We start from the raw sequence: 14,356 nt of genomic DNA, 5'->3' as shown, positions 1-14,356 counted from the left end.
TTTTGTGTTTTTGTCTATTTAAGACATTTTCAGGGAATGCAGAGTGAAAAAGACATAAATGTATATATATACATAATGAATGAGAGAAGGTAGGCCACATTGGTAGGTCATATAAGATACTCCATTAACAGGTAGAGAAAGATTTCCACCTATGGACATTTGATCCCACACTGCACTGGGCAGGTAATACAAAATATTCTATAATTTTCTTTGTAATAAAGTCATCAATTTTGTAAAAGTCTAAAGTTAATATTGTGATCAAAAGTGTGCTTAATATGACTGGATTCAATAATATTTCTTTCTAAGAAAGACTTAAAAGAAATAATTTGATTTGAATTATTCCAGTCAATAAATGGTTATGGTCTCTCATATATACAAAAATGCCATTGGATATTTGACCACTTCTTATACTATACTTATGGCCAAACATCCAGTGGCATTTTTGTACATATGAGTGATCATAACCATCCTGACTAAAACAACTCGAAGAAAATTATTTCTTGTAAGTCCTTATTATGAAGACAAGGCACCGGCTATGCTGTGGGTGCCATGGCCTGCAGCACTTGCTTGTTTTGCTTGTGCCTGGGCCTTTCTTTGGCCAACACAACATTCACCTTCAATATATATCTTTCTCTGTGTATAGATGCCTGGTATATATATAGTCTGTGGGATTCTACTTTAATGTAATTATCTACCACAAATTGCTGAAAAAGCAAACAACTGATTGGCTGAGAGCCTGTAGGGCTGGGTGCCAAAGACGCCTATGAACAATGTGAACTTGCCCAAAGGACCGAGTCCCTGCGTTGATATTGACCTAAATCAGACTGAAAACAGGAAATCCCACAAGGGGACATGTACCCTCCAGCTCCTGATTGGCTAAGAATGGTGATGTCACGGCAACAGAGATGACTGATTGGCCAAGAGTGGTGACATCACAGCAACAGAAACGACTGATTGGCTGCAAGCGAAGTGAGCTCGCCTGAAGGTCTGAGCTGCTGCCTTACATTGTGGAACAATTTTGCTAAGTTCCGAAGGATGGTCGGAAAAAAAATCAGGAGGCATTGGCTACGTCAGGAAAATGAAAATTTCAAAACTGAAAAACTTTTTTTTTTATGTATAGAAATATAGTTTAATCCTGTCATAAGCACACTTTTGATCATAATATTAATTTAAGTTTAGGCTTTTACAAACTTGATGACTTTATCACTAAGAAAATTGTAGAATATTCTACAATTTCATGTGTTACCAGGCCTATGTGGCAGTAGCATCTTGTGTGATTAAATGTCCAAGGGTGAAATCTTTTCTTGACCTGTTAATGGAGTATCCTGTGTGACCTACCCATGTTCCCTACCTTGTCTCATCCATTATGTGTATATAAACAACTTTTTTTTTCACTCTGTAATCCCTGAAGATGTCTTAACCTCTTCAATACAAGTCAAATTCTCGCAGACAGCATCAGATGCCTAATGTATGATGTATCACACTATGCAATATAAAACATAAAGTCACTGCTGTATTACTTGTTGTCTTTCACTCTAAGTAATAATAAACACAAAAAAGTAATCAAACCAGTTCATAGAATTTGGGGGTCACTTAACTACAACAACAAAATAAATATAATCAAGTTGCCGATGCAGGCATCCTTGTTTACCTACCCACTCATGCCACTTGATGCCTACATAGGTGTCATCATATCGAAGAGGTTAAATGAAAACATTCAGACTAAGTTTCTTATTTCCCAGTGGTTTTTCTGTAAATCATTTTCTCTTTCAAAATTGACATACAATATTGTCTAAACTGGAACTACCAACCCTGGAACAAAGAAGAGAAAGAGGAGATCTGCTGGCCATTTACAGATTCATGAAAGGCATGGAAGTCCTTGACAGATAAGACTTATTAAAGTGGGATAAAAGAAAAACAAGAAGACATGAAAAGAAACTCAAAGGATAGTTGTAGAAGAGATCTGAAGAAAAAAAAAATAATTGTTTTCCACACAGAGTGGTGGATGTCTGGAACAAATTGGACGAAACAATAGTGTGTGCAAAAACCATTTAAGAATTTAAGAACAAGCTAGATGCTTAGATATACAAAGACGGGTCATTACGAGCTCAGCTCCTTTTCCCATATAATACAACCAGGTAAATATATATACATATATATATATATATATATATATATATATATATATATATAGTCCATATTGACAGGTATAAGATAGGGGTAGATGAAAAGAACACAATAGAGAGCTTGATAAGATTTTATGTATCTAATATTTTGGGTATAAACACCCTTTAGAGATATGTAAAAACTGATCAAGATCTTTCTTTATGTTCTTTCCTTCTGCCCCTACCTTTTCTATATATATATATATATATATATATATGTATATATATTTATATATATATATATATATATATGTATATATATGTATATATATGTATATATATATATGTATATATATATATATATATCCATAGTCCATATTGACAGGTATAAGATAGGGGTAGATGAAAAGAACACAAGAGAGAGCTTGATAAGATTTTATATATCTAATATTTTGGGTATAAACACCCTTCAGAGATATGTAAAAACTGATCAAGATCTTTCTTTATGTTCTTTCCTTCTACCCCTACCTTATATATATATATATATATATATATATATATATATATATATATATATATATATATATATATATATTACAAAATGAATGGTCCCAGTACATAAATTTCATCTTATCAACCACATTAACATTTCCATTTTAATTCTTTGCAAATGTGATTGAGACTAACAAGGAGCTTGATGGAAACATATTTGGAAACTGATAAGCTTTCAGGCTAGAAATGGAATCTAGCCGATACATAACAAATGGACATTGACTTAACCAATTGATAGTGCAATTTGTTAAGTCACTGTCTATTTGTTACATATTGGCTAATTTCGAGTCTTAGCCCAACTGCATATCAGTTTCTGAATGTGCTTCCATTGTGCTCCTAGTCAGTTTTGATCATGTTTGCAAGAAATTGAAATGGTAAAATTAATGTGGTTGATAAGAAAAAAAAGAAAATAAATGTGTATGTGTGTATATGTGTATGTATATACAGTGAGTCATCGTTATTCGGTACATATGCGTTCCTGAAAACCTTACCGCAAATTGAAATTACCGTATACCAAACCCAAGTTTTGACTTATGGTAGACATACCTTCTCCCTGCTCTTTCCTCTTCAAAATATCTAATTTTACCTCCAAAACACGAGCGGATGCCGTATCTGTGATTTTTTTTTTACTGTAAATAGAATCGAGGATAGTAATTACCAAATACTGTAACTGTGAATTTACTGGATAAAGAATTACCGTATAATGAGGACTCACTCTGTATATATAATATATATATATATATATTATATGCAAAATAACCACAAAAGGGAAACTTGTAGACAGTAAGTACTTTCGTATATTACATCTTCAGACTAAATGACAGATACAGAGTTGTGTTTAAATGTAAGTATCAGGTAGCAACCATAGGGGGGGAGGGAGAGACAATACAATGCTGGTCACCAAAATCTTTCTGCCAGATTGAACCTTATGTGTTGGTCAGGTCAATAGAGGTAAGGTCATCCCCCCTTCTGGCATTGTATTGTCTCCCCCTCCCCCTACGGTTGCTACCTGATACTTACATTTAAACACAACTCTGTATCTCTTTCATTTAGTCTGAAGATGTAATATACAAAGGTACTTACAGTCTAAAAGTTTCCCTTCTCCTGTGGTTATTTTGCATTTTTGTATCACAGTGATGTGATTGCTTGCATGTGTATATATATATATAGATATGTATATATATATATATATATATATATATATATATATATATATATATATATATATATATATATATGTATGCCTGATAGTACAGATGTATTTACCTAGTTGTATTTTACGGGAAGGGGAGCTATGCTCGTGGTGTCCTGTCTTCATATCTCATTTTATCTAGACTGTTTTTAAATTCATGTATTGTTTTTGCACACACCACTTTCTCATCTAACTTGTTCCAAATGTCTATTACTCTGTGAGGAAAGCTATTCTTTTTCAGATCTCTTCTATAACTGTCTTTCTTGATTTTCTTTTCATGTCCTCTTGTATTTCTATCATCCCATTTTATTAGATCCTCTCTATCAATAGTTTCTATGCCTTTCATGATTCTATAAATAGTTATCAAATCTCCTCTCTCTCTTCTTTGCTCTAATGTGTTTATGTATTTGCAGGAGAAGAGCTATGCTCGTAGGGACCCACAGTTGTATCTTTCTGGATCCAGCTTTTTCTTAAAGTCGTGTATAGTTTTAGCATTCACTGTTTTCTCTTTCAGTTTATTCCATGTATCTATCACTCCATGTCGAAAGCTATTCTTTTTCAGATCTCTTCTGTAACTGCCCTTCTTAAGTTTATTCTTGTGTCCCCATGTATTTCTTCTGTCCCATTTAAGTAGATCATCCCTGTCAAGGATTTCCATCCCTTTCATAATTCTATATATGGATAACAAATTGCCTCTTTCTCTTCTCTACTCCAGAGAGTTTAGTTTGTCCAATCTTTGTTCGTATATCAACATGCTGAGTGTTGGTGCCATCTTTGTTAGTGCTCTTTTTTTTTTTTTTTCTTCTTCTTCTTCTTCCTCTTCTTGTCCATGTAGTCAAAGGCCACTTTCATTGATCTTATTAAGTTGTAGGTTTCTCAAACTATTTTGTTTACATGTTTGTCTGGTGTCATGTGGATGTATTTATATGAAATTAGAAGACTGAGAGTGTATTTACCTAGTTATATCTTACAGGAAAGGGAGCTACACAAGTGGTGTCCTGTCCTTTTATCTCACAATGTCTAGTTTGCTCTTAAATTCATATTTAGTTTTTGTACACACTATTGTTTTGTCCAGTTTATTCCAGACTTCCACCACTCTGTGTGGAAACACTCCCCTTTTTTTTAAGTCTCTTCTTTAACTATCCTTTTTGAGTTTATGTTCATGGCCCCATGTATTTCTCATATCCCAATTTAGTAAGTGTTCTCTATCAAGGACTTCCACACCTTTCATGATTCTATAGATCATTAGCAAGTCCCCTCTTTCTCTTCTTTGTTACAGAGTTGATAATTTCAGTTTTGACAATCTCCTCATATGACAGTTTTGAAAATGTTGGAGCTATCTTTGTAGTTGTTCTCTGGATTCTTTCAATTTTCTTTATATGTGTGTGTGTGTGTGTATTTACCTAGTTGTATTATATGGGGAAGGGAGCTATGCTCGTAGTGATCCATCTTTGTATCTCTCAGCATCTAGTTTGTTCTTAAATTCTTGTATGGTTGCACATAATATTTTTTTTTTTTCAAATTTGTTCCAGACAATTATCACTCTGTGTGGAAAAACTATTCTTTTTCAGATCTCTTCTATAACTATCCTTTTTGAGTTTCTTTTTGTGTCCTTTGTAGCTGTTCTCTGGATTTTCTCAATCTTCCCTATATTCTTTTTTATACTGGGTGACCATAGTATCGCTGCATACTCCAATGCCTTATCAATGTGACTAGTATTTTCTTTACCATTTCTTCATCCTAGTAGGTAAAACCCACTTTTATTGATCTTAGCAAGTTATAGGTTTCAGTGACAGTTTTGTTTATATGTTTGTAAGAAGATATCCTTTGTGATGATCACTCCCAGGTCTTTTTCATATCCCTCTTTCGTTACTTCTTTTTCACCAATTTTATATTGTCCTGATTTTTTTTTTTTTTTTTTTTTCCCCTCTCTCCAAATTCCATTATGCTACATTTTTTAATGTTGAATTCCACTTCCAACTTCTGACTTTTTTTTTTTTTTTTTTTTTTTTCTTTCAATTTTGCATCATCTGCAAAGAAGCTTTTTATCTGCAAAGAAGCTCATGTAACATTCCACACCCTCATTCATGTTATTCACATAAATGGGAAACATTATTGGAGCCAACACTGATCATTTTTGAATGCCACTAATTACCTCTTTCCAAGTAGAAGTTTTATCTCTGAACACTACCCTCATTTTTCTTCCATGCAAAAAGACCCCCATCCATTTCAATCATTTTCCTTGTATCCCTCCTATGGTTTCCAGTTTTCTTAATAGTTTTTCGTGAAGGACTTTATTAAAGGTGTGTGAATTTACCTAGTTGTATCTTACAAGAAGGGGAGCAATGCTTGTGTCCCACCTTTGTATCTCACAGTGTCTAGTTTGCTCTGAAATTTGTGTATGTATGTGTGTATAGGTATATATATAAATATAATATGTATATTTATATATATATATATATATATATGTATATATATAATATGTGTATATTATGTTAATGTATATATATATATATATATATGTAAGTGCACTGCACAAATGAGAAAGAAAAGGAGGAGTACAAGAAGAGGCTGAGAGAGTGGGAGGGAGTAAAGGATAGAGTAGAACTAGGAGTGGAGGAATGGGGATGGTTCAAGGAGGGAGTCACAAGGTATGCAAAGATGGTGTGTGGAACAAGGAGGATGGGAGGAAATAGAAGGAAAGGTAGTGAGTGGTCGGATGAGGAAGCAAAGAAGGTTGTAGAAGAGAAGAAGTGAGTTTTCACAGATTGATTACAAAATAGGTCAAGTGAACCTGTATGAGAGGTACAAAGAAAAGAGAAAAGAAGTAAAGCATAAGATAAAGGATATGAAGAGGAGAGCAGATGTGAAATGAGGTAAGAGTATGACAGAAAATTTTGAAAATAATAAAAAAGTGCTTTGGAAGGAAATTAAGAGAGGAAGAGGAGGCAAATCAAGTAGAGAAAGAAAGGTAAAAGGAGCAGATGGAGAGATAATAATGGAAGAGAAGACAGTAAGAGGAAGATGGGCAGAATATTTTAGGGAGTTGCTAAATGTGAAGGAGGATAGGGAGGGAAAGGTAGTTGCAGTGAGAAACACTAAAAAAATGGCAGTGATGAGTGAGGAAAATGGAGGAAGAATAAAGAATGATGAGGTGAAGGCAGTTAATATGGTGAGAGAAGGTAAGGCACCTGGGTTGGATGGATGTCATTCAGAATGTCTTAAAAAAAAAAAAAAAAAAAAAGTACAGTGATGGACCACCTGGTGAGGTTAATGTTTGTTTAAGAGAGGGTAAAGTGCTGGAGGACTGGAGGAGTGCCTGTATAGTTCCACTTTACAAGGGAAAAGGGGATTAGTGTGCATGCAGTAGTTTCAGAGGGATTAGTTTATTAAGTGTAGTTGGGAAGGCTTGTGGGTCTTGATTGAGAGGATTAGGAGAAGAAAAGAGGGAGTAATTAGTGAGGAACAGTGTAGATTTAGGACAGGTAGAGATTGCATAGATGAGATTGTTGTGGTAAGACAGATATGTGAGAAAACTTTAGGAAAACATAAGGATTTTTGGGGGCTTTTATTGATTTGGAAAAGGCTTATGACAAGGTAGACAGGAAGGCACTGTGGGAGGTATTGCAGATATACGGGATAGAAGGAAAGCTTCTAGGAGCTGTCAGGAGTTTTTACGAGAGTAGTAGAGCGTGTGTCAGGATTAGAAATGGAGAGAGTGAGTGGTTTGAGGTAAAGGTGGGATTTCGTCAGGGATGTGTTATGTTGCCTTGGCTGTTCAATTTATACAGTACTTGGATGGGGTGATGCGAGAGGTAAATGCAAAGGTAGTGAGTCAGGGATTGGAGATGGTTAAAGAAAATGGAGAAAAGTGGAAGATAAGCCAGTTGTTTTTTGCTGACAACACTGCACTTGTAGCAGGATCAGAGGGATTGAGGAAGTTAGTGACAGCGTTTGAGAAGTGTGAAAGAAGGAAGATGAAGATAAATGTGAGTAAAAGTAAGGTGATGAGATGTACAAGGGTAGAAAGTGGCAGCAGACTGGAGGTGAGTATTAAGGGAGAGGGACTGGAGGAAGTGGATAGTGTTAGTTACTTGGGTGCAAATGTGACGGAAAAGGGAGAAGTGGAGGTGGAGGAAGAATATAGGTTGAGAGAAGTGAATGAATGCCTTGGATTAAAAAGTGTAATGAGAAATAGATATTTGGGAATGGATGCTAAGAGGAGATTATATGAAGGAGTGAGTGTGCTGACAGTACTGTACGGGGCAGAAACATGGAACATAAGAGAGGAGTTTTAATGTGTCTGAGATGAGGTGCCTGAGAAGTATGATAGGGTTACTAGGCTAGAGTGAGAAACAAGGAGTTGAGGAGGAGGACGGGGTGGAATGGGAGTTGGGAGATATGGTTGATGAAAGAATATTGTGATGGTTTGGACACATGGAATGAACAAGTGAAGAAAGATTAGTAAAAAAGGTGTGGAAGGCAGAGGTAGAAGGAGGGAATATGAGGGGTCGACCAAGGATGAGATGGATGGATGGAGTAAAGGGGGCATTCTGAAATAGGGGAATGTCTGTTGAGGAAGGATGGGAGAGGACAGAAGATTGGGGAGAATTTTATGGAGAGTGGTTAGGTATGGATGATGCTGTGATGCATAAGGAGTGGGTGGAGGATGGGGGGGGGTGAGGAAGTATGTGTAAAAAATAAATTGACACAGCCCGAAGGGATTTCTCCCTGTCTTCTCCATTTCTACATAAGGGGACAGAGAGCAGGGTAGCCAATTTAATGAAACGGTCTTGCTGTGGATGTGCTGTCTTGTGACACTGCTTCTGACCCAGGGCAATGGGCGAGATGCAGGGATGACACGTCATCCAGGAGGAGCCAAGATAAGAAGGAAGGAAGGGGGGAGGATGGGAGTGGAGTATGTTAGGAATGGAACGAGTGAGAGTGATTTTCATGCCTTTGTGTTTTGGCTACCTCCCTTGTAAAGGGGGAAAAAGCCTTTGGTGTATTTACCTAGTTGTATTATATGGGAAGGGAGCTATGCTCGTGGTGACCCGTCTTTGCATCTCTCAGCATCAAGTTTTTTCTTAAAATCTTGAATAGTGTTTGCACACACTGTTTCTTTGTGTCTATCACACTATGTGGGAAGTTTTTTTTTTTTTTCTTCTTCTTCTCCAGATCTCTTCTGTAATTATCTTTTTTTTTTTTTTCGTGTCCTCTTGTTTTTCCATTGTCCCATTTCAATAAGTCATTCTTATCTAAGATTTCCATTCCCTTCATAATTATATAAATAGTAAGTCTCCTCTCTCCCTTCTTTGTTCCAGAGTTGGTAATTCTAATTTGGACAGTCTTTGTTCATATGTCATTTTGGAAAGAGTTGGTGCCAGTTTTGTTGTTGCTCTTTGTATTCTTTATATTCTTTTTGGTACTGGGTTTCCATAGTGTTACTGTGTACTTGAGTTTTGGTCTTATTAGTGTAGTTAAACTTTTTTTATAATTTCCTCATCCAAATAGGCAAATGCCATTTTTATTGACCTCAATAAGTTATAAGTTTCACCGACTATTTTATTAATGTGCTTATCTGGTGTCATGTTTTTGCTGATCATCACTCCAAAGTCTTTTTCTGAGTTTACTTTTTTAACCTCTTTTTCACCAATTTTATAATCTCTCGATATTCTGTTTTTACATTTTCCAAATTCCATTATACTACATTTCTTGATATTGAATTTCACTTCCCACTTTTGAGGCTGTTTCATGTCTTGTAATGCGTTGCAATCCTCCTCCGTTTTTATTTTCTTTAGTATTTTTGCATCGTCTGCAAAGAAATTCATATAACACTCTACTCTTTCGTCCATGTCATTTATGTATATAGCAAACATGATTGGGGCCAGTACTGATCCCTGTGGGACACCACTTATCATTTCTTCCCAATTTGAGAATTTGTTTCTAATTACTACCATTTTCCTCCCAGTCAGGAAGTCTTTCATCCATTCCAATAATTTTCCTCTGATGGCACCTATTGATTCTATCTTCCTTATTAGTTAATTGAGTGGTACCTTATCAAATGCCTTTTGTAGGTCCAGAAAGGCACAGTTTGCCCAACCATCTCTCTTGTATTATGTCTATTAATCTTGAGTAGAAGCAGATGAGGTTTGTTGTACATGATCTTCCTTGTCTGAATCCAAGTTGATTTGGATTCAGTAGTTTTTTTCTTCCAAATGTTTAACCCATCTATTTTTGATGACCTTTTTGCAAATTTTTGCTACTGTGCTTGTCAGGGAGTTTGTAATTTGATGGGTCTTCCTTATTTCCTCCCTTATAAATTGGTACAATGTTTGCCTTCTTCCAGTCCTGTGGCACTTTTCCTTCTTTAAGTGAAAATTTAATTATATTGTATATTTTGTCTGTTAATTCTTCCATGGATTCTTTCAGTATCCCATTTGCAATTCCATCTGGACCATGTGATTTTCTGACATCAAGGGTTTTGATTTGGTTGCTGCTTTCCTTTTGTGTTGCAATTATTTCTCTCATTGAGGGGGATCTCTCTCTATTTCCTCACATTTTGGTGAGTTTTCTATTGTGAATACTGATTTGAAATGGTTGTTTATAATTTCAGCCATTTCCAGTTCTTCTGTATATTCATGTTTACCTTGGTGCAGCTTTTCTATTTCTTGTTTATTCTTCAGTTTGCCATTTACATACCTATAAAATAGTTTGGGTTCTCCCTTGCATTTTTCTATTTATTTATTTATTTATTTATTTATTTTTTCATAGTTTCTCTTTTCATCTCTGTGTATTTTTGCATACTCATTTCCTAGTTTGATGTACATTTGCCATTTGCTTGTTTTCATGTCTCTTTTCCATTTCTTCCAAGCTTTGTCTCTTTTATCCTTAGCTTCACTACACCTTTTGTTGTACCAGCTTTTTATGTATGTTCTTTCCATTTTTTTGTGGTATGTATGTATGTATGTGTGTATATATATATATATAGATATACATACAAAGTAAACCCTCTATATATCAAAGAAATTGAGGCAATGGCTTAGTTGGTACAGCTGATAGTATGTTCAGTATATACATATGTATTTAAGTAAGTCCATGCATCTGCCACCCATACTGAACTTTGCACCACATATACTGACCTTGTTTGTTATATTAGATGAATGGTTGGTAGGTTTCACTAGGGTTATAGCTGAAATTTGGTGCAATGAGGTTCACTATATCCAGGGTTTACTGTATATATAATATACATTGAGAGAGATCAAGACCAGTGATGGGCAGATGAATGTGGTGGCTTTGCTAGATGGATAAAGCTCACCATCCCACTCCCATACACTGGGAGTTGAGAAACACCTATGAGTTGTGGCAAGCCACTGGGTTTTCTTGACCAGTATTGGGTCACCACCCTAGGGGTTGTTGGGAACCAACATGACATAGCCTGCAGTGGGTCCCAGGAATCGAACTTGTGACCTTCTGTTTATGAGTTTTACACATTATCCACCAGGCTACTGCACAACATAAATGTCAGAGTGAATAATCTCTCTGCTGTTCATATTTAAAACTTGACAACACCCTCACCTCCTCTAGAGATCCATCCATGATGAGCAAACATTTGGTTTCTAGACCAGGTCCAATATCTCTCTTTATAAACTTCAGCTGTATTTCCTCCATCTTTTCACAGAAAAAGAGATGATAACCAGTGACTGCTCTCTTCCACTTACTACTGTAAGGTGATATGAGAACTGACCCACATTAATATAACACAAATAACAATCCAAAGGGTGTGTTTTTATTTCACTGGCTTGTATTAGTAGGAAGAGGGCAGAAGTTGCCAGTTTTCAGCTCGAATATAATAGTAATGATATTTTCATGTTTGACTGACTGGAAACCCACAGCACTACATGGGTTACAGTGGCCCTCAAAGCTTCCCATGATTTCCAAAGAAACTTTGTACTATTATATGTGTTGTGTTATTGTGGGACTGTTTGCAATAGTTGGAGGGGAGTAGTCTCAAGCTGTTGGCTCTTTACATAAAAAGGTGGAGGAATTACAGAAAATGATTGTTAGTTCCATAAGGCAGCACCTTCACTTGGAGGTGAGGCCATCAATCAGCTTAAAAAATGGGCCACAAGAAGAGGATTCTCTCAGATTTCCCTCTCATAGGACCACAACAAGCAGGTACCTATCATTGGTCCTGTCCATATATAAAAAGATGGAGTAAATAAAGTCCAAGTTTGTGGAGAAAGATTGTAAGTCTGATCTTGACATAATGTGGTAACTCTTGGGATTGTACCTCCTAAACTTCCAGATGGAGATTAGGTTGTTGATGGTATTTGAAGATGGGTAGGAGGGAGATGATTGACTCTTTTATGTCCATCTTGCATGTACCCATCATTGGTCAGTCTATCAGTGTGTGTGCTTGTGTTTGTGTGTACATCTCTTAAAAATTTTCTCGGTACTCTTTGCAGGCATCTTTTCTTTGTTTCTATGTAAGCCACTCTTTCCATGCTCATTTTCCTCTATAGTTTACATACATTCTCTTCCTATGTCCACACTATCATAGCAGGGCTGTTCATCATTCCACATCTTACTGCTATTTCATATGTGTTTGGTATTTTGATCAGCTTCCAAACATGATACAAAATCTTGATACATAATATTTCTCTTGCTGTTTATTTGTTACGAGAAGCTACCACCATAATCCACAGTTATTGAGAGTATATTTTCCACTATACAAACAATAATTTTAATCTTTAATTCAGTTGATACACCTCCATCCCCTTGCCCTTTTTAGCATTCCAGCTTCTTGTCTTGCATCCAGTATTCTGTGCTCTATTCACCAGCACATCTCTCACATCTACTCTTGGCATCAAAATCTTTTATAACTTCTTACCTTTGAAGGTTATTTTTAGGGCCTCAGATTCCTATATTTATCACCTTACTTATGTTGACATCTAAATTCTTGCTTTTGCACGTCTAGCTTTTCATTTCTTGTAGCTTTCACTGTCTTGAGCACCACATAATTTGCAAATATGTATGATTTTGCCTTCCCATTCCCAAATACTGCTCACACCTCCATAGTCCTGATTTCCACTTGTCATAACTTGTTTCAATTATTTGAACAACTATAGGAATATCATATCTTTCATAGCCCCATCACCATCTTGAACCATTGTCTCTACTCGGTATTCCTTCACACAGTAGTTGTGCAAAAAATATAAATATGAAAGCAAACTTGACTGATGGGAGATAAAGAGATGGGACCCCAAGAATGTAGCCTTTCTCCTGTACATTGTAATTAAATAAAAATAGATACATAAGAAAAAAAGAAAAGAAAAAAAAAAGTAAATAAATAAATAAAATAAATCCTCCATATAAGGGGTAGAGCCAGGTAAAGTACAGTTAGGTAAATAAATGCCTTTCCATTCGACATCATATTTTTTACCACTTACCAACTATCCTCATATTGTTTTTCACATAGTTTCAATATTTCCCTCCTAGACATTTGTATATGCCTTTTCTAAGACCATGGAATTCACATGTACTTTTTACACGAGCTCCAACTTTACCATCTTCAAGGTCCACACATACCCCACCTTTCTATAAATCACTCATTTGTTCTACCTTTTCATTGGTCCTACTTACATTGTCATTTTGTTCCTTCCACCTTTCTAAAGATATTCGACAAACCCATTTCTTTGTAATGTGTACATACATACATAATATGTACATGTTCACAAAGAGTGACAGAGGTTAGATATGAGGTAGTAATGAAACATTGAAGCTAGTGTGGATTTTTATTATGAATAAAACTCCATATTTTAGCATTAGTGTTTCATTGCCTTCTCATACCCATATTCAATTATCTGCTAGCTTTGTTAGACAATACTACATTTCTTCATATTCATTTCAGTACAGGTTTTCATCCTTTTTGAACATTGTTTTTTTCACCTCTTCTTTTCCATTCTTCAGTTCTAATAGGTCTGCCACTGCCCCAATCCTCCATTGAACTTCAACATAATTACATTAAGTAAAGAAAGAAACTTACAGCATACATTTTTTACGTGTTAGTCTATACCGTGAACATTTGATGGTTTTATTTTTCTTTCTTTTTTATCACACGTTTAACTTGTAGGAAAAATTATAGTACATTGACTTTATTCTCTTTTAATTCTGAAGTATAATTTTATACATCGGATTAGTTCGGATTTGTCTTTAGAAAAAGATATCCCTTTATAGTTTTCATATCGTCTTACCTGCAGTATGTATTGTTTTCTCCACTACTTATTTATCCCATATTAAATTTAACTTTGCTTTAGGCTACTTAATAAGTTTGATTATGTCATTCCAGTTTTGATACGTCATATCCAAGCCATTCGTACAATGATAATGATTGCTCTTTAAATTGCCTAAATCGATTAGACTGCAGCGATTGCTAAGTACTAAGCTAAGTAAGTGGGCTGGCTTGCCCCACAGTTGGCCACACTGAGAGGACATTTCTTCTTCC

The 14,356-nt window shown here is 35.6% G+C and overlaps 1 protein-coding gene across 17 annotated transcripts in view; it reads left to right on the top strand.

Moving 5' to 3' along the window:
- The window catches only part of LOC143024084 (uncharacterized), a 444,302-nt gene that overhangs the window by 191,986 nt on the left and 237,960 nt on the right, over nucleotides 1–14,356 (top strand). The gene's annotated exons all lie outside the window — the stretch shown is intronic.

Source organism: Oratosquilla oratoria, chromosome 3 (assembly GCF_046742065.1).
Source record: "Oratosquilla oratoria isolate Oo_2021 chromosome 3, ASM4674206v1, whole genome shotgun sequence".
Lineage (NCBI taxonomy): Eukaryota > Metazoa > Arthropoda > Malacostraca > Stomatopoda > Squillidae > Oratosquilla > Oratosquilla oratoria.
Note: the sequence above shows the minus strand (reverse complement) of the source record. Positions and strands in the feature narration are given on the sequence as shown.